Raw genomic sequence first — 20,778 nt, 5'->3', positions numbered from 1 at the left:
CAGTAATAGGTAGGCTGAGCTCAATACCTGATTTCAGTATTTTGTGAACATCTCATCCCCTATGGAAATACATTAGAACACAGTCATTTCCAAGGCTATTAGGAGGCTCTTACGCAGGAAATCACTGCTTGTCAAACCTTATGATATCACCAAGTTAATAATGAATGACCTTATATGTGGCGTGAAGTGTGGGTGCAGCTAGCCTAACAAGACACCGAATGACTTGTGTTGTAGTAAATGAGTCTTAGGTCAGGATCCTTTAAACATCTGCCATAGCATGCTTATATACTTTTGGAGTGTAAAGAGATATAACCCACCTGGAAGATAATTTGGCTATTTCCATCAAAATTTGAAATGTACACAATCTTTTAGCAACTCTACTTGTTAGAATTTAATCTATAAAAAACCAACATGCCAAAGAGGAAGTAAAGTGATACTTGTTTCAGAAAAACATAAGAAATTATTTAAATGTCTATCAACAAGGGTCTAATTAACTATTCCAGAATATAGTGAAATACAATGGAGATTTATAAAAAAGAATAAGGAAGACTTTATGTGCTACTCTAAAGCTATCTCCAAGATACATTATTAAGTAAAAACAGTAAAGTAGAAAACTGTGTAGAATATATGCCACCATTTGTGGAAGGGAAGGGGCGTGTGGGTATACACGCACCTGTGTGTGTGTGCACAAACACACACACACACACACACACACACAGAAAAAAGACTGCCAGGGGACCTGGGTTTTTGAGGTTAGAGAAAGGCTTTCTTTGTATAATTCCTACCTTTTAATTAATTAGTTTTTAATCATACAACATGTATTATTATTTCCAATCTTGGGTATTATTTGTTTTCTGGGTGTTGGTTTTTGTTGTGTTTTTTTTTCTTAAACATTCCCCATTGCATAGACTCCTGAGCATTCAAAGAGTTACAGAAAACATTTACATGTTTTTCTGTAAAGGAAAATTGCAGGTCAATCTTATAAGACTAAATGTAAACATCCTAAACAAGAAATTAGCAAAGTGAATTCAATAATATATTAAAAAAAGATAATACATCACAACCAACTTGGCTTTATCCCAAGAACACAAATCTGCTTTAATCTTGAGAACTCAATTAATGTAATTTACCATGTTGACAAATTAAAGTAGGAAAAAAACTGATTATCAGAATATATGCAGAAAAATATTTGATAAAATGCAACATCAACTATTTTAAAAAGAATCCTTGGCAAACTGGGTATAGAAAATAAGTTCTATAAACTGGTAAAGGCATTACAAAACAATCCAGAGTAAACATCATAATGAATGGTGAAATTCTCTTCCCACATGTCCTATAAGCAAATAATACAAAGGTATTTAATGGTGGGTCTTAAACCCTTTTTAGAAAATAACCCTTTTAAAATATCCTACCTAAGTTTTCAGTGTATTTCATAACATCTTACTTCATAACTTCTAAAGCCAGAAGTTCCATGAATCCCAACTAAAGAATCCTTGAAGTAAAGACTTCAAAAAACGTGTAAAAACAGGAATGCATTCTTTCTTTTTTAAGTTTATTTATTTATTTTGAGAGAGAGCAAGAGAGAGAGAGCATGTGCACACATGAGGAGAGGGGCAGAGAGGCAGAGAGAGAACCCCAAGCAGGCTCCGTGCTGAAGTGTGGAGCCCAACGCAGGGCTGGAACACACAACCATGAGATCATGACCTTAGCTTATATCAAGAGTCAGACACTTAACCAACTAAGACACCCACACACCCCTGTACTCCTTCTATATCACTATCAGATTTATAGTACTGAAATAAGGCTCTATTTACTCAAATGTTCAAAAAACTTGAATGTGTCTCAGCCCACAAAATAAACTCTATGCTCTGCAGCCCTGCACAATTTGGCTCCAATCTCCAATTCCAACTTTTAGGTCTCACTGATCCACTATGCTAACCAACACTATTTATCTACCAGTATTTAATGCTTCAGGACTCTCCAAGCTCATATCTAACCAAGAGAGAAACAGGAAGCAAGACATCATTTTTCTTACTGATAAAGCAGACTAGAGAAAATGGCTGTAGATCTATGACAAGGACTAGTCAGTCACTGGCACAGCTAGAAAACCCCAAGCCATCCCAAGGGCCAGGTCTTTTAAAGCAGAAAAAGCCAAGGGCAATTTGACTCTGCAGAGAGAGGCCTAGCAGGCACTGAGTTGAGGATCTTTATTCTTTCTTTCCAATTTATAGTCAATAAGTCACTCCTCTTTCAGTGGCAGTCCCTCCGACTAGAAACATGAAGCCAGGTAAAGGCAGACTCCCTTCATAATACTAACCCTTTTTTCAAAACACAGTACTAGTCCCACCCTTGACCTGAAAACCATCCTATCCATCATTTATGATGTCATTCTTTCCTCGGAATTTCTATGGCACTTAATATCTGTGCTACCCTTTTGATTTATAATAATATCTATTGTACTGATAAAATAGACAAGAAATCTCCTGATGCTAGGACTCTTATCTTAGCTCTCTGAATCTGCATCACTTAGATGAATGAATGCCCTACAAAAACAACACTCAACTATCCACTGATTCTGGAAAAAAAATTATTAATGTCAGAATGTCGAACGTAGTCTTTGATAGTTAAGAAGGAATGCTTAATAAGGGGAAAACATGATCAAGAGATGTTCTCTGAATATTAATAGTCAGTGACACGCCTAGTAAATGTATAAAGAAGAACCAAAAGGCAGGAGAAAACCAACAGAGAAGAGAGAAAACTACAGCTACTTAGAGATGATTTGGAAAGGGGTTCTTTGAATGTCAGAGTAATAAAGCAGAGATCCTAAAATAATAGAAAGCTTTCCAACAAAGAACTAAATAAAACAATTCATGAAAACACATTAGGAAATGCATAAATATTACTAAGGGGTGCTGTAGCTGATACTAACCTGCTGCTTCTGTGATATTGCTCACACAACAGAGTCGTCAAAAATCAGAGGTAGTAACAGTCATTTTTTAAATTTTTTAAAAAATGTTTATTTTTGAAAGAGAGTGCAAGCAGGGAGGGGGGGGGGTGGAAGCAGAGGAACCAAAGTGAGCTCTGCACTGACAGTACAGAGGCCAATGTGAGGCTCAAACTCACGAACCATGAAATCATGACCTGAGCTAAAGTCAGATCTCCTAAGTCATTTTCATATTATTTTTATGTACAACCAAGAGATCCCAATTAGATCCTTATTAAAGTTCCAAGCCTAGGGGCACCTGGGTGGCTCAGTCAGTTAAGCATCTGACTTCAGCTCGGGTCATGATCTCATGGTCTGTGGGTTCGAGCCCAGTGTCAGGCTCTGTGCTGACAGCTCGGAGCCCTGGAGCTTGCTTTGGATTCTGTCTCCCTTCTCTCTGCCCCTCTGCTGCTCGCTCGCCCTCTCTCTCTCTCTCTCCTCTCTCTCTCTCTCTCTCCTAAAAATAAACATTACAAAAAAAGAAGTTCTAAACCTAACTGAAAAAATAATGATTTAAGAAGCTCAAAATTAGATTTCTGGAAAGAGTAAAAAAAGTTTAGAACAAATATAAAGAAACTTCTGAGGAGTAATCATACTCTTGAAGACTGGAAGTTAAAGAGACTACAGTTAGTCGTTTTAAAGCTCCACTGAAAAATGAAATTCAGCAATAAACAAATTTTAGCTAAATATCAAGGAGAAACTCTCTAAGCATAAGCATCATTAATGAAGCAGTAGTTGAAACAATACTATTTTTTTACATCAGTCATCTCAATACTTAATAGTCCATACAGTTGTCAACACAACAGAAGAATACAGAACATAGTAACAGCCAACATGTTGTTACAATTTAAGCTATCTAAAGGCAACAGAAGAAAAAAACAAGAGTCATAAAAAATATATATACACAGAAATTATTTGTAGATATAAATATTCCTCTAGAGAGGTCTTTAAAATTGTCATTAAGGTATTTTGTTTGTCTTGGGTCAAATAGCAGATACATAAGGTATCTGTCTGACAAAAATATTTCTAAGTCTTGATCAACAGCATATGTGCTTCCTCCACTGCCCAGAGCTCACTCCTTCAAGCCTATAATAGACATCACCTGCTTTCCTGATAAAACGATGTCAAATCTACACCACTACTTTCATTCTGCAAAAATTTTCTATTAGTCTCAAAATAAAGACAGGTCAACTATGATTCTTAAAACCTTGTTGTGCCTATTAGAAACTTCCTTAAAAACGTCTCCCAACATTAAAAAACTAAAAGTCTTTGGTTTGCTTTAAAGTTGACAATATGTGACAAGAGAGACACACAACAAAAGTGATTTTTTATGGAAGAGAAGGATAATATTGTTTGGCAAAAAATGGCAAACCATATTGCTAATGCATTTCCAGTAAGACATCTTTTTTAACTGGGTAAAAAGATCATTCTTAGATGGGGTTTGGGGTTATTTCAGTTTGACTATAAAGTTTATACTTGAATCTTCCACAGCACACTTAAATATGAATACCTCCAACTGCTTAAGAACTGACTAGCCTAGACAGCTCTTACTAGTTTTTTTAAAAAATGACACTTTTTTTATTAAAAAAAAAAAAGCATATATCATTAAAAACTATGAGCCAGGAGTGCCTGGCTAAAGAACTTCATATATTGTATCACTTTAATCCTTACCAGCACTAGAGATCTAGGTTCTATTTTCAATCCTATCTCCAAGAAAGCAGAGAAAGGTTAAAGGTCACATCAGGCTACCCTTGAGGCCAAGATTTGCCACTATCTTTGTAGGAGTTCTGCTTAGACCATATATATTCCCATACATTACCACCCACAAAGAATTGACCCTCTTAATTTCTGCTTCTAAAACTAAAAACTTTCTTTAAAACATTTCTCACCCACAAACCAGGTTCTGTAAGGTTTCTGCGTGCTACAGAGTTTCAGATTACGAAACTTTTTCCTTTTCTTGTCTCCCAAAGGGGCTTTTTTCCCTTATTTTATACATATCCAACTAGAAACAACTAAAATGCAAAGCATAAATAAAGCAAATTCAACTCTCCTTTTTCAAAATTACTCACAATGGTCGTTAATGGTCGTTAAGTAGCGACCATTAAAATGTTTAAAAACTATCTTGCCCAAGGAATTTCTACCACACAGCACTTCTGGGAGTAAATTAAAAAATGGGGAGTGGAGGGAAATGGTCAGTAGTAATATTTCAGGTATAAATAACAGTAGAAGTTTAATAAAATGGCAGTATTATAGGCCCTTGCTATTATAAAATACAAAGGCCACATTATTGCAACATGAAGCAAACATGTCACTGAAAGACTAGGAGCTAGTCAACCTGGTTCCATCATGGGTCCATTCCTCCCATGTGTTCCATATTTGTACTATTTCCTTGCTGCCTCTGTGAATGTTGGTCCTGCCCTCACGTAGGCCTTCTAAAAAAATATATAATACCTCATTAAGAAGATAGCACATATATGTACGTAGTTTCCACCTGTATTTGCCTATATTTACAGGCAAAATTTTCTAATTCTAATCAACATCTATGGTTACACTCCACAAAAATAATGCTTTACTTCTTAAAATCCTAGAGCACTTACTTTTTTATTTCAAGGATTCAGCTGCCTCAAAACCAATTCATAGCACATGCAATGATTTCCTCCTTACAGTGTTTATGTGTGAGCTTAACTTCTCTCCTGCAAAGTCTCCTTTGATTTCCAAGGCTGCTGGAGTACAGAGTGGCTCTGAACTGGCTGAGACACAAAAGACTGCTGTGTCTATAACTATTCTCAATTCACTCAACTTACTGGTCTCCATTTTACATCCAAACCACCCCTTCTGCATTATTTTGAAACTCAAAGAAAACAAAACATTATCAAGAAAGTGACATATATTTCTTCACTGTAGACTATTATTATAATTAATGTTGCTTTTAGGTCAGAACTGCTTTTACAGCCTAAAAATGTTTTTTTTTTTTAATCTCAGACCTAAAATGTTTGAGACCACTAAAAAACAATCTGTATGACCAACTTATGTTTCATTGAAGTTCAACTCATAAAAAGGTCCATTCATATTAAGCTATTTTTAAGTGTGCCTAACTCATTGCTTATAATTACTAACAATTAGGCTTTATACTTCAGCGAAATCTTAAGGGTTTAAAATTATATTTCTCCCATTTCATTTCCAACTCCCCCAATTCTGCCATCCTGAATATCAACATTATTTTAAACTTTGCTGTTTTTCTATTACAGTAGCTTCATTCATTGATAATTCAAAATAATGCCTTTCTGAACATTCCGGCATCTGACTCTTAAACTCAGTTATATGAGTCAAGTTTTGGCTACATAAAGATGTATATGAGCACATTCTGCCAAGCACACAAGGTTTCTCCAAATGAAATCAGGGAAAGTGCTACCTACAGAGAGGAGGCTATGCCCTTTAGGAATCAGCATCCCTATTGGGCCATTCACAAAAGGACTACAGGCTTTGCTGGCAAGGCTTTGTTCTTTCTCATCAAATCACCCTTCTCCTTTGCAAACACCATGTCCCCTAGTGAAAGTGCACTATGGTCGCCAGAATGATAATTTATTACTCAAGTAAGGCACAAAGTTTAAACTATGCTTTAAAAAATTACAGCCTAGAATTATTAAAGAAGCCAAGTCCCACAAACAGACTTAAAGCTGCAAAATGAAGTAAGAGGTCTACAGAAAAAGTGTCCAACCCAACAATGCAATAGTCAAGCTGGCAGGATTCTTGAGATAGATGGCAAGTTAAAACATGTGAAACCAGGCTTACTCCTCATTTTGACACACCTAGTGGATGGGCCTCAAGCTTAATACAGGATTTTACTGTTTAAAGCAACATGTAAACCAAATAAACAGAAGCTTAATGGCAGAGTAAAATCCATGCGTGGGTTAAACTCCTGGTAATACAACACTTGGTGGTTTTCATGCCCATGTCTTCCAGAGAGCACAGTAGTAGCATGATCTCATTAATCCTTACAACACCTTAGGAGAGGAGTAAGCAGCAAGTATTTTAGTCTCCCTTTGTAAATGGAGGAAAAATATGTGATATATAACTTTTCCAGGATTACAGCTGGCACATAGTGCTATAGTCTGGGAAACAGCTGACCTGACTCTCAGTAAAGGGTGGAATACACTGGGCTATTTTTTTTTTAATTTTTTTAATGTTTTATTTATTTATTTTAATGTTTTCTTTATTTTTGATACAGAGAGAGACAGAGCATGAGAGGGGGAGGCGCAGAGAGAGAAGGAGACACAGAACTGGAAACAAGCTCCAGGTTCTGAGCTAGCTGTCAGCACAGAGCCCGACGCGGGGCTCAAACCCACGAACGTGAGATCTGACCTGAACCGAAGTCGGAGGCTTAACCGACTGAGCCACCCAGGCACCCCTACACTGGGCTATTTTAAAGGAAATGATTCTCATTGAGATAAGATAGATTTCTTAATTAGGCAGCTGTATCCTGTTAACCTTAAAAATAAAACACCTAAAATGGGTCTATTTGGGTATAGCAAAAAATTGCAATTCAGGACATACCAACAGCCAAGCGATGGTAAAACCATAGGTAAGTCTGGAGAACAAAGGAGAGAAATGCTCTTTCATAGAGAAAAGGAGGGAATCGGAGGGACTGTTATAAACAAAAAGTTCACCTAAGTAAACTGGGAGTTCAAAGTGTAGTGGCTTTTCATTGGCTAAGTTGTGACTGAGTTTCATTGGCTGGGCTGTTGCAGAGCAAGGAGAAGACCTTTTTTTCTCCTTCTAGGGTAATAAAGCAGTATGGACTTGCAAGGGACATTTTCTATGTCTGTTGGCTCTGTAATTGACAAGTGGTTGGGTGTGAACACTCCACCTTCTGACCTCCCAACACCATTTTTGTTAGGTTTCCCTTTATTAATTTGCATAATTCTACAAAGTTTGCAAACAGGATTGCCATTCCACTTCTCAAGAGTTTTTACAATCTATACTACATTACCAGACAAAGTAGTTTTTTAAAATGCATACTTCCCCAGACTTTATAGATTCCAGTTATGCCCTACAACTGTGCTTCTCAAACAAGGGTATCTTCAAATTCTCAGGGTGACTCAGCAGTGTGCCAAGGGTACACAAAGTCTCAAGACCAATGGATACATTTTCTTGGAGTTCAATTTGAATAGACAGTCATTTAAAACCTGAATTTTATACTAAAATAAATATATTTTTTAAATGTAATGCAAAATGGGTGTGAAATTTGTTAATGAGTCATAAAAGAAATTATGTCCTTGCAGCATACTGCTTTCGGTTCAGGTATGGACTCAAGCAAGGTTGGGAGAAGGGTAGAAGGAATGTTACTTTTGCTCAAGGGAATTGTTGGAGAAGCTCTGATATACAGAACTAAGGGATTTAAGAGAGAAATTTATTCCAGTCTTCTTGCCTGGCTCAAACTATTCCAGGGAAATGAGAATACATCTTTCTGTAAAGTCTTTTACTTGGCTTTCTTTTCACATAGGCTCTAAAACCTATTAGAGTGAAAGTCTACTTCAAATTTTCTAGAAAATATCTTAAGATTACCAGCAGTAGAATGCTATATCCACATTAACCCTAGACAACACTTAGAGCTACTTATTTTTTCACTTACCTATTTTCAGAATGCCTAACACATACCAGGGTCATCTTGCTGAAGTCTTTTAACTATGAGCTGGTCCATAAGATGACTGAATTCCTTTGACTCTTAGAACAGAATTCTCTTTAGTATTTCAACAAAAAAGTTAAAAAATAAAGAAAAGGCATATGACCATGTAAGTTGGCAGGAATGATTTCCTTATCATTTGCTAAAAACATCCACTAACTGCCAAAAGAGTCATATGACCAATAGTAACCAAAGGTAAAAAGCATATAAAAGTAACATGCAGGTTAAGAGGAAAATGAACTAACAGGGCAAAAACAGGCTTCTCCCAAAACTTACTTGCTTCCAAATGCATAGAATTAGGGTTAGGTATTGAGGGCCCATTCCAGATGCTAGAAGGGGAATTGCTTCCAACATCCAAGAAGTTAAACATGAGACTAGTGAAAGATCTAAAAAATTTTTAAACATTTATTTATTTTTGAGAGGGGCAGAGAGAGACACACACAGAATCTGGTGCTGAGCTGCTAGCACAGAGCCCAATGCAGGGCTCAAACCCACAAACTGTGAGATCATGACCTGAGCCAAAGTCAGATGCTCAACCGACTGAGCCCCTGAGGCACCCCAAGGCTAGTGAAAGATCTAAATCTAAATGACCAAAATTAAACTGGTAACTCCTCTGAGGCGCTAACTGAGCAACAATGCTCATGGAAGATAAGACATTCATTTCAGCTCCTTAGAACAATTCTAGATTTAGGAAAGAACCAGGGTGCAGAAATGCATACCCGTGTTCCTACAGTTACTGAAATTGCCAAAGAAGGAAGATCTTTCTTGTTTTGGGGGTCCCCGGACCCTTGGAGAAGGTCGTAAATACACTGTAACCTTTCCTGATGGGAAACAAAATATCTACGCACACCCACACAAAACCGTACACTGCTTCAAGGCAGCCACTGCCCTCAGTTAAAATCATCTTACATTCCACCCAATAACAGATTTCCCAACTCAGAAAAACTGTTCCCAAAACCAATTCTGATTAATTAGGGTACTCAGACATTGAGGAAGATTTCACAAGCAGACCATAAAGTATATTGAAATTTATTTTTTAAAACAGAACTTGTACATTTAAATGAATTGTACTCATTCAGGGAGTCTCCCTAGGAAACCACACATGTTATTTCAAGAAATCTTGAGCAAATCATTTAGAATTCCTATTCTGAAATAACCTCCAAAACGAGTTTTCACATCAAATAAGAGAGATTTCTTTACAAACACACCTCATGTCTCACTAAAGAGAAACTGTCCCACCTTGCAGTCACCTGCCCTACAGAGCAAACTTTAAAAGTTGGAAGTTGACACACAAGTAAAATCCACCCACAAAAAAATAAAGCTCCATCACCACTGAGGATAATTTTTCAAAATGCAATGGAGGATATAAGTGTATTTCCAAAGGAAAAAAATCCAACAATGTGTTAGGCTACTGGAATATCACAGAAATAAGTGTACAGCCTCCAAAATGTCTACTTTGAAAAGAATCATATTCTTTTAAATCTTAATGTTTCAATATAAAATTTATTTATTTAATAAACATGCCAAGCGGGGTTGGGGGAAGGCGTCTAATGGTCACTATGTCTTCCAGAATACCTTCTTAGTGGGATCCACTTTATTTCTTTAATTTTTTAAAAACCAAGTCTTTTATTTTTTTGTAATTTCAGTTCTCCAATTACTTTATTTTTTTAAATATAATTTATTGTAATTGGCTAACATACAGTGTATACAGTGGCTCTTTGTTTGGGGGGTAGATTCCCATGGTTCATCGCTTACATGTAATACCCAGTGCTGATCCCAACAAGTGCCCTCCTTACTGCCCATCACCCATTTCCCCTCTCCCTCTCCCCAATCAATCCTCAGTTTGTTCTCTGTATTTAGGAGTCTCTTATGGTTTCTGAATATTTTTCCCCTTTCCTTCCCCCAGAGAAGTTAAGTTTCTCAAGTTCAACATATGAGTGAAAACATTGTATCTGTCTTTCTCTGCCTGACTTACTTCACTTAGCATAATAACCTCCAGTTCCATCCACATTGCTGCAAATGGCCAGATTTCATTCTTTCTCATTGCCATATAGTATTCCATTGTATATATATAAACCACATCTTCTTTATCCATTAATCAGTTGATAGACATTTAGGGTCTCTCCATAATTTGGCTATTGTTGAAAGTGCTGCTATTAAACACTGGGGTACATGTGTCCCTATGAACCACCACTCCTGTATTCTCTGGACAAATTCTTAGTAGTGATACTGCTGGGTTACAGGGTAGTTCTTTAATTTTTTGAGGAACCTCCACACTGTTTTCCAGAGTGTCTGCACCAGTTTGCTTTCCCACCAAGAGTGCAAGAGGATTCATTTCTCCACAACTGCACCAGCATCTATTATTGCCTGAGTTGTTAATTTTAGCCACTCTGAACTTGAGCATCTTTTCATGTTTCTATTGGCCATCTGAATCTCTTCTTTGGAAAAGTGTCTATTCATGTCTTCTGCCCATTTCTTCACTGGATTATTACTTAGGTGTTGAGTTTGGTAAGTTCTTTATAGATTTTGGATACTAACCCTTTATCCGATATGTCATTGGCAAATATCTTTTCCCATTCCATCAGTTGCCTTTTAGTTTTGTTGATTGTTTCCTTTGCAGTGCAGAAGCTTTTTATCTTGATGAGGTCCCAATACTTCATTTTTGTTTTTAATTCCCTAGCTTTTGGAGATGTGTTGAGCAAGATGTGTCGAGCAAGGTTCCAGGGAAGTGCTGCCCTGCTGATAAATGGCCTCTGGCTGGTGGGTGTAGGCAGGTTCCTTTGTCTTTTGGATGGTTAAATACCTTCTTCCCACAGCACTCCAGGGAGGGGACTGCTTTCTCCCACTGTGGACTGTGGCTCTGAACTAGTTACTGAGCCTATACTCAGCTCCTTTCCTCCCCAGCTGCATGAACAGGGCCGCCAGCCCCAGCCAGGAGAAAGCCCCTCAGTAAGAAATTGGATCTTTCTCCATCCTGGTACATGGTGGTTTTTCTCTTATTCAAATTCAGTCCTACACTTTCACAGCCTCTCTTTCTCTTCCCTTTCTTTCTCCACAGTAGGGGATCCCTCCTCTCTGTGCCTACACAGCCTGTTTCATGTCTCCCAGATCACACTTACATACCAGGTCATCTCTGTGGGCCCCTGGAGACATAGGTCTCTGTTGCTCTGCAGCCCAGATTCTTGGAATTCCATGTCCTTTAGCCTCAACACTGCTGTTTGAGGGAGGAGGGAACTTCGGGTCCACCTACTTCTCCACCATGTTGGAGCTCCGGGATCCATTTTAATGACAGCTCGAAAGTACTAAGTTACCTCATACTCATATATTCTTCTAAAAATCCCTTTCCCACAAATATTCTTTGTTCAAGTGCCCCACAAATTATACTATCTTAATGAAATCCTGAAAACAAAACAACTGTATTTAGAACTAAAAATCCGTTAACACCTTGTAACTTTGTGGAAAGACCAGAAAAGGATACAAACTCCTAGTACAGACAAATTCAGTAATGAAATAAAAAGTATCCATGTTTTAGGTCTTGTTAAAAAAATAGTTTATACCTATAACTTTTTATTTGTGTTGATTTTTTTTAATGTTTATTTATTTTTGAGAGCAAGGGAGAGAGCTGGGGAGGTACAGAGAGAAAGAGAAGGAGACAGAATATACAGCAAAGAGCCAGATGTGGGGTTTGAACTCACGAACCATGAGATCATGACCTGAGCTGAAGTTGGAAGCTTAACCGACTGACCCACCCAGATGCCCCTATTTGTATCAATTTCTAGAGAGGTCACACTAAACCTTATTTGTTCAAAGTATGGTATGGTATTCACAGAAATAGACTAATTAAGCAAGACAAATTTCCCTGAGATTTTTCAACAAGATATTGTACAATCCAATTAATCAAATGCCCTTGAAACTTTAAATGTTCATCTTTAGGAAAATTCATTATCCAAACTGTCATAATATTAGAATCATTAATATTAGTATCAAGGGCTGTCATACCATACTCCACACTATGAATCCCAAATCCCTGTTACCTTACCTATAATTAAATGTAAATGGGTGTAAACTAAAGGATCTTTTGAAATATGAAAATACTGATCATAAGAAGTAAATATTTTGAAAGGATAGATGATTATTATGGATTTGCAGACACCACACATAGTCTCCATATGAATGGCCCACAGGGAATTTTTTTTAAATCCTCCAAATTACATATAGCTTTAAGAATTTAAAAAGTTTATTTCTGCTAATAAAATATAAATATATACACATATTCAAGATAACATTAATTATTTCCTCACTATCTAGTTTTTGAAATGAGAAATAACATGTTAGATAAAAGAGAAAAAAAAACATCATTTAACCTAATATATCCAGTCAATGATAAATCGACCTACATCATTTTCTTAAATTTATTTGCAATTTGAGCCCTTCCATGGAGCGCTGTTAAAAATTTCTGTATTCAAAATAGATTGTAATCTTTTGACAGCCAATCAGAACATAGCTTTACCTTTTTATAACACGTTCCATATCCTAAATTTCAAGATCCTAACAAGTTCCCTGCCTGACCACCTTCTTTTAAAAATACTATTTACCTGGGCACCTGGCTGGCTCAGTTGGTAGAGCATGACACTCTTGACCTCAGGGTCATGAGTTCAAGCCCCACACCAAGTGTGAAGCCTACTTAAAAAAATAAAATAAATAAAAGTACTGTTACCAGTGGAAGAATGCATCTTGTCGATGGAGTTCTCGGCTCTTGGATTCCCCATGAAAGATTTATGTGAGGATCCACACCAATAAAGACAGCAATAAAGACAGCCAGAAGGAAAGTAGCAAGCACAAAGCAGTTTATTAAGGACAGTACACTTTCAAGATGGGAGAGCAGGCAGGCCCAGATATGGTAGCAGCACCAGGGTCAGAAGTGTCTTTTTAGGTTTGCAGAGGTTATGGGCCATAGCTGGGGTGGTCTCCAACTGAGGTTGTTTTCAATCATCTAAGCAAGTCTCCTACCTATTGGGAGGGGGAAATTTCAGCTCTACAAGGTATTTTGCCAAAAGGAAAGGAACTGTCAGAGCCATCTTCCCCCATTGGGGGGAGGAGGGTCAAAACCACACAGTAAATATATTATCTTTATAGGTTACCCTGGCGCAAAGGTGTAAGAGGACAGCACATGTTCCACACAAGTGGCTCTAAGTTTGTTAGCCCCATGGTGTTGGAAGTTGTAAGGCCAAGATGTTAAAAGCCACAAAGTCAGGATGTTGTACCTTCAGCCTTCTAACTTGTCACCTATTTATTACCAAATTTGCCTCCAGGTCATGTCTAACTAATTGCCTATTCTACCAGTACCTGCTTTGAAAGGGTCAGAATAGAAGTCTCCCTGGGGCACCTGGATGGCTCAGTTAGTAGAGCATTGAACTCTGGAGTTGAGGGTTGTAAGTTCAAGCCCCAGGCTGGGCATAGTGCTTACTTAAAAAAACAAACAACAAATAACTAAATAAATCTTTCCTTTCAGAAGAGTACTCTGAAAATTAATCAGTTAAGGATGAGAAGAAATAACTCCTAACTGCTACATAAATAGCAATTTTACATTCTAGGGAATCCATTCCTTAACTAGTACATACAAGCCTCAGGTGTGCTTAGGCAGGAATGATTCAACACTAGAATCCTATTGCACAACTTGAAAACAGTCAAATAAGTATCTGTCTAGTTTTCTAGTTAAAAATAAGAAAATGACTCAGGTTAATTTAAGCAGAAAAGGAGTCTATTACTGGAAAGGTTCTGGGGAGCTCTCTGTCTACAGAACGGCTGCAGATGCAGACTCAGACTGGAACCAAGCAGGACACAGCATAGCCAAGGTCCTATAACAGAACAGCCTAACTGCAACCCTGCTGGAGCCACTACTACTACTTCACCACAGTGGACAGTCACCTCCCTCCACCTGGGCTCTGGACCATAGACACTGCCAGCACCACGTGGGCTCTGGACCATAGACACTGCCAGCAGGATATCCATCAACCAACCCAGCTGCCTTCAATACTCTACAGAGGCAAATCGGATTAACTCAGAGCTCTTTAGAACTCAAATGTCAGAGGAAAGCACATGGCCAATCTGATGGCCAGAAGTAGGCCAGGGTAGGCTGAACCCAGCTTCCCATTAGCTTTTGATTACCACAAAAAAGAGAACTGAGCACAAAAAAGACAAGTATCTGCGACAGAAGGGTCTAAAAGAAATTAGAGTTGTAGAGTACCTTCCGGTTCTAAAATACTATGAAGAGTTTGGGTAAATAGTTAATGCTTACCACACTAAACAGAGAAGAAAAAGAAAAGTATGAATCTTACTGTACAAATAATAAGGAATGTAAAGCCTATTTACTACCTCAGTCTATTTTCCTAGAGAATGACAGATGGAAGGCTACTCATTAAAACAAACCAAATATGGTATTCTGCTGTCAATTCTCCTCTTTTATTTATGTATGACAGATTCATCTATCTATATATCTTTGGCCTGTGAAAAACAAGTAGAATTGATTTTTTTCCCCAATGATACTAAGTAAAATATTATTACATTGTTTAAAGCGAGTAACAGGAAGGGAGAGAGGAGTCTATGAGAAGCTGTCAAATGTAGGCATAATAGACATTTCTGCTATCTACAGAATATAGGCGCAATCAGAATGAAAGCTACAAAGTCAAATTTTGACTCAACATACATAATTCCTCAAAACACTTGAAGGAATCCAACAAAAGAATAATTTCTATAGCAACATAGTAAGCTCCCCACCACTGAAAGTATAGGAGCAGGCTAGGTGGCCAATGTTAGGAATATAGTACAGTGTTATTATGTCCCCCCTCCACCCCCAAAATTTACATGCTGAAACTCTAATCCCAATGTAATGGTATTTTGAGGTGGGCCTTTGGGAGGTAATTGGGTTACAAGGGTAGAGCGCACAAGAATGGGATTAGTGTCCCTCAAAAGAAGAGGACAGGGAGCTGAGTAGCTCCCTTTCCACTATGTATAGACACAAAAACAGAACAGCCCTCTGTAAACCAGAAACCAGGCCCTCACTAGAAAATGACCATACCAGTGTGATAGGAAAAGATAGGATTCAGTAGGCAGAGATGGAAAGATTAGTACCGTACCATAGGTCCCTGGGTGGGGAAAAACACTTAATTTGGAACAATGCTGGGAGTGCCCTCCCCCAACTCAGGTGCCCCTCAGGAATTTGACAAAAGACCTAACAAAAAATAAGTAGTAGACCATAAAACATATGGCCCACAAGGAATGATATGACCCTAGACCACCCCTCATACAATGGAATCAAGCTAATCAGGAATGGACAACCCAGTACCTAGAGTTGTCAAGCCAGTAAGGGTAGGAGCTGAGAAGTGGTGAGGGAAAAAGAAAAGGAGGGCTGTCCAGAACCTTATAAAAAAGGACCCTTGCCAATGGTCTTAGGCATTCATTTTTTAATGTCCCTCTCTGTACAGAGAGTTTTCATACTATTCTTACTTTCTGATCTTATACTCTAATAAGCTTTTGCCTGCTGCTCATTTTATGTCCAGCTCTTCATTCTTCAAAGCAGTAAGACAATGAGCTCCAGGTGTTGAGGTAAAATAATCCCACAACATCAGCACCCTGAACTTGCACTTCCAATTTCCAGAACTGTGAGAAATGTTTACTCTTTAAGCCACCCAGTCTATGGTAATTTGTTATAACTGCTCAAACTGATCAAAACATACAACATGAAAGCTGCCAGCACTGAGTATGGGTGAGTTGGTTGGTCCAAAGGTCCAAAGAGAGTTCTTTAAAAAAAAAAAAAAAAAAAAAAAGGCTGAAATTAACAACATAAAATTTTGAATTTGGACTATAACACAATCTTAGATTTCATTAAGAAGAGTAATGTCCAGTACCCAATTTGCTCAGAACACCTGAGAGTCCTAAGCTCTTAGGGTTTCCCATTTTAAAAGGACAATGGCATGCTTGGAAGTATCTAGACAGTGATGAAAAGGATGGCAAGGCATTAGAAAATTGTCTCAAGAGGAGAACTAAGACAAGATAGGAATGATGAGATGAGAAAAGTAAAAGGATCTGTTCAAATCTGCTCAGGCTGCTTGGATAAGACACCACAGACTAAATGGCGTAAGACCCAGCCTCCAGAGCTTTCTCACTGTTTTGAAAGCTGGAAATCCAAGCTCAAGGTGCCATAAAGGTCAGTTTCTGATGAAGCCTCCCTTCCTGACCTATAGGTAGCTGCCTTCTCAGTATGTCCTTTCATGGTCTTTTCCTCTGTTTCTCACAAAGAGAAGTATCTGCTGTCTCTTCCTCTTTTTTTTAATAACACTTGTCCAACAGGATTAGGGCCATACCCCTATGACTTCATCTAACTTTAATGACCTTCCTAAAGGCTCCATCTCTAAATTTAGTGACATTGAGGGTTAGGGATTCAACATATGAATTCTGGAGGGATTTAAATCAATCCACAACAAGATCCAATCTTAAGTACATGAATGACTATAACTGAAAAGGGTACTCATTTATTCTTTATTCAGGAGGCAAAATTAGAAACATAAAAGTACTAGAGTTGCACTAGATGAAGTCTAACCACTCTGTCAACTCTACTAGTGTTTATAAGTATTATTATTGAACTACCAAACTTTGTGCTAAGCATGATCTCATTAAAACTTTATATTCACTCTGCAGTAAATACTACTACCATAGTCATTTGTTGTAGTTTATTAATGAGGGCTCATTCTTCCCTAGTGTCACAGTGCAGGTAAGTGGCAAAAGGACCAGATCCCAGGCAATCAAACACTAAATCACCTACCCAGCTTTTAACCATTACACTGAACAGCCTCTCTAAACTAGTAAAAGACAGTAAGTATAATCCACATGAAGAAATAACTCCATTTATCAACAGAAAATCACACAGAAGAAAACTAGAACAACCACATTACCATCACTGTTTTTCTTCCCGTGTACCAGTTGTTTTCTTACCACATACACATTGTCAGAATTCAATTTCACTGCATAATAAGGAGGCAGGTACTATTATGCACACTTTACAGATGAGGAAACAGGCTCAGAAAGCTTTCCTCAAATTCACATAGTGACTGAAAATATCTGGGGTCAGGATTCAAACCAAAGTCTGAGCTATTCTTCATGCAAATCTTTCATAACTATAATCCACTCTTAACAGGGCTCTCACTTTGGCTCAGGCCCTAAGACTTAGTGGACTTCAAAATCCCCTGGAGTTGGCCAAATTTCCCAGGAAGGGCCAAATGCCATCCAAACATGCCTTCAAGGGTAAGAGATCCAAGGAGAGCAAATTAGGCCTCTACCATCAAGTCCTGTGGCCCATTTAACAAATATTTATGGAGCCCCTACAATGTGCTTGTCCCAGGCCACATGTAGACAGTGAACAAAAGAAAATCCTACTCACCTAAAGCCTACATTCTAGTGGGGGGTAGACTGAATGAACAAATAAACGTCTAATATATAACATGTCAAGCTTAAAAAAAAGCACAGAGAGTGAAGGGACAAAGGACTGGGGGCAAAAGACGCAATAGGTGCTATTTTAGAACTGGTGGTCAGAAAAGGCTTGTGTTTAAATTGCTGCAAAGCAGCACAGCAGGCCTGCTAGCTATTCCATCCCGCAGATGCTGTAGTCTTGACTACAGTTCAGTGCTTCCTTGCTTTTCACTGGATGAAAGGACAGAACACAGTGCTAAATGCAAACAACGGTCCAAGAGAAAGAAAAATATGAAGTCTTTTTCCAGACCTCAAGGAAAGGGGTTGCCATGGTATTGGGGAAATAGAGAAATCAGCATTCTAATAGGGGAGTATGAAGAGAAATGCACCAGAGAGGAGAGGACAAAAGGCAAGTAGAGGTAATCACTCTCCAGGAAGCCTGGGGAAGGAAAAGGGGTCAAAACTATTAGGGAAAAGGTCTTTGCTAATCCCTACCCATTTTCTTCACCCCTAATACATTGCAGTTCCTAATGGAAGAGTTAGTAGGAAAAAAAAAAAACCCCACCAAGTTTCTGAAGTACTCTATATCATATTAGAATATTTCTAAATAGGTATTTCCTCAAAATTTCATCTTATTAGTCAAAATGCACCTTAGATTTCAGCCAGCTAACTTAATACCTAATATAAATGTCTTCTTAAACAAGGTATGACCCAGGCATGGAAGGTACATGGTTAGAGTGAAATAAGCATGTGCTACAAGGTCAGGCAGAACAGGGTTTATATCCTACTTCTGCCAGTTACAACTGTGAGATCCTGCATAAGTTACTTGGCCTATCTAAGCCTTTTGTTCTTTATCTGTAAGACTAAAACTGAAGGATTAAAGACTGATTTATAAATGTATAAAGGAATAAAGGCTGATTTATAATTGTAAGGTAATAAATACTCATTCCCTGACTTTAAACAGTTCTAGTATCTACTTTAGTATCACCTCTGATGGGAAGGTGAGGCATTTCATTCCACTGGTAGATAGCTGGAATCACAGAATTGAAAAATTGTACAAAAGCCAAATCTTCCTTCATGAAAAAAACATCAACTCCTAATAAACATATGGGAAATAATCTAAATCTTAACTCATAACGGAAGAAGTACATATTAGCCAAGTAATATCATCAATTATGAGGACACAGGTACTGTATCATATAATGATGGCCAACATACATATAATCTTTCCAGAGAGAAATGTAACAATATGAATCAAAACCTTAAAAATATGTATTCCCTTCTATCTACCATTTATACTTGTAAGAAATTTCCTAAGAAAATATTAAGTGGATGTTCTTGACAGCATTGCAACAAAAAGCTAAAAGCAAAAGACTGACCATTCAAATAAATTACACACATCTTCATATAATGGAAAACATAAAGTCATTAAAAATGCTTATCTTGGGGGGCACCTGGGTAGCTCAGTCAGTTGAGTGCTCAACTTTTGACTTCAGCTCATGTCATGATCCCAGGATCATTAGATCAAGCCCCGCATCAGGCTCCATGCTGGGCATGCAGCCTGCTTAAGTTCTCTCTGTCTTTCCCTCTGCCCTTCTCCTCCATTCATTCTAAAAGTAAATAAAGCTTATGTTGGAAAAACATTTACAGTGCATATAAAATTTGAAGGGCTAATTTCCTTATTTTATAGAGACCTCAAAAGTATTTTTTAAGAAAAAAGAACTGCTTATGAAAATGGGACCCTAGCTTATACCATACACAAAAAATCAACTCAAAATGGATTAGACTTAAACATAAGACCTGAAATCATAAGACTCCTATAAGAATACATAGGCAATGATATTTTTGGATTTGACACCAAAAGCAAAGACAACAAAGGCAAAAAAAAATAAACAAGTGCAATTACATCAAACTAAAAAGCTTCTGCAAAATAAAGAAAACCATCAAGAAAATGAAAAGGCAACCTACATAATGAAAGAAACCATATAGCATATCATGTATCCGTTAGTGGTCAATATCCAAAAATATAAAGAAATACCATTCAATAGCAAAGGAACAATCTAATTAAAAACTGGCAGAGGAAGTAAATAGACATGTTTTCCAAAGAAGATATGCCAATGACCAACAAATACATGAAAGATGCTCATATCACTAGTCATCAAGGAATGCAAATAAAACCCACATTCTGATATCACTACAGCAATCATCAAAAAGCCAAGAGATAACAAGTGTTCGTGAGGATGTGGAGAAAAGAGACTACTTACTTGTGCACTGCTGGTGGGAATGTAAATTGTAGCCACTATGGAAAACAGTATGGAGGTTTCTTAAAAAGTTAAAAGTCCACCAATCCTAATTCTGGGTAGATATCCAAAGGAAATGTAAACAGTATATGGAAGAAATATCTGCATTCCCATATTCACAGCAGCTTTATTCGCAATAGCCAAGATATGTTAACAATTTAAATATCTATCAGTGGATAAATGGATAAAGACAATGTGGTGTTTATGTATATTTGTATATATATAATGCACATTATATGTTATATGTAAATATTTATAAACATATAAATGTTATATGTGTACATAGATATATAAGACATACATGCATAATTACATATACTTTTATTTATAAAAAATATATAAAATTC

The sequence above is a fragment of the Suricata suricatta genome, chromosome 1 (genome assembly GCF_006229205.1).
Source record: "Suricata suricatta isolate VVHF042 chromosome 1, meerkat_22Aug2017_6uvM2_HiC, whole genome shotgun sequence".
In the NCBI taxonomy this organism is placed as follows: domain Eukaryota; kingdom Metazoa; phylum Chordata; class Mammalia; order Carnivora; family Herpestidae; genus Suricata; species Suricata suricatta.
Note: the sequence above shows the minus strand (reverse complement) of the source record.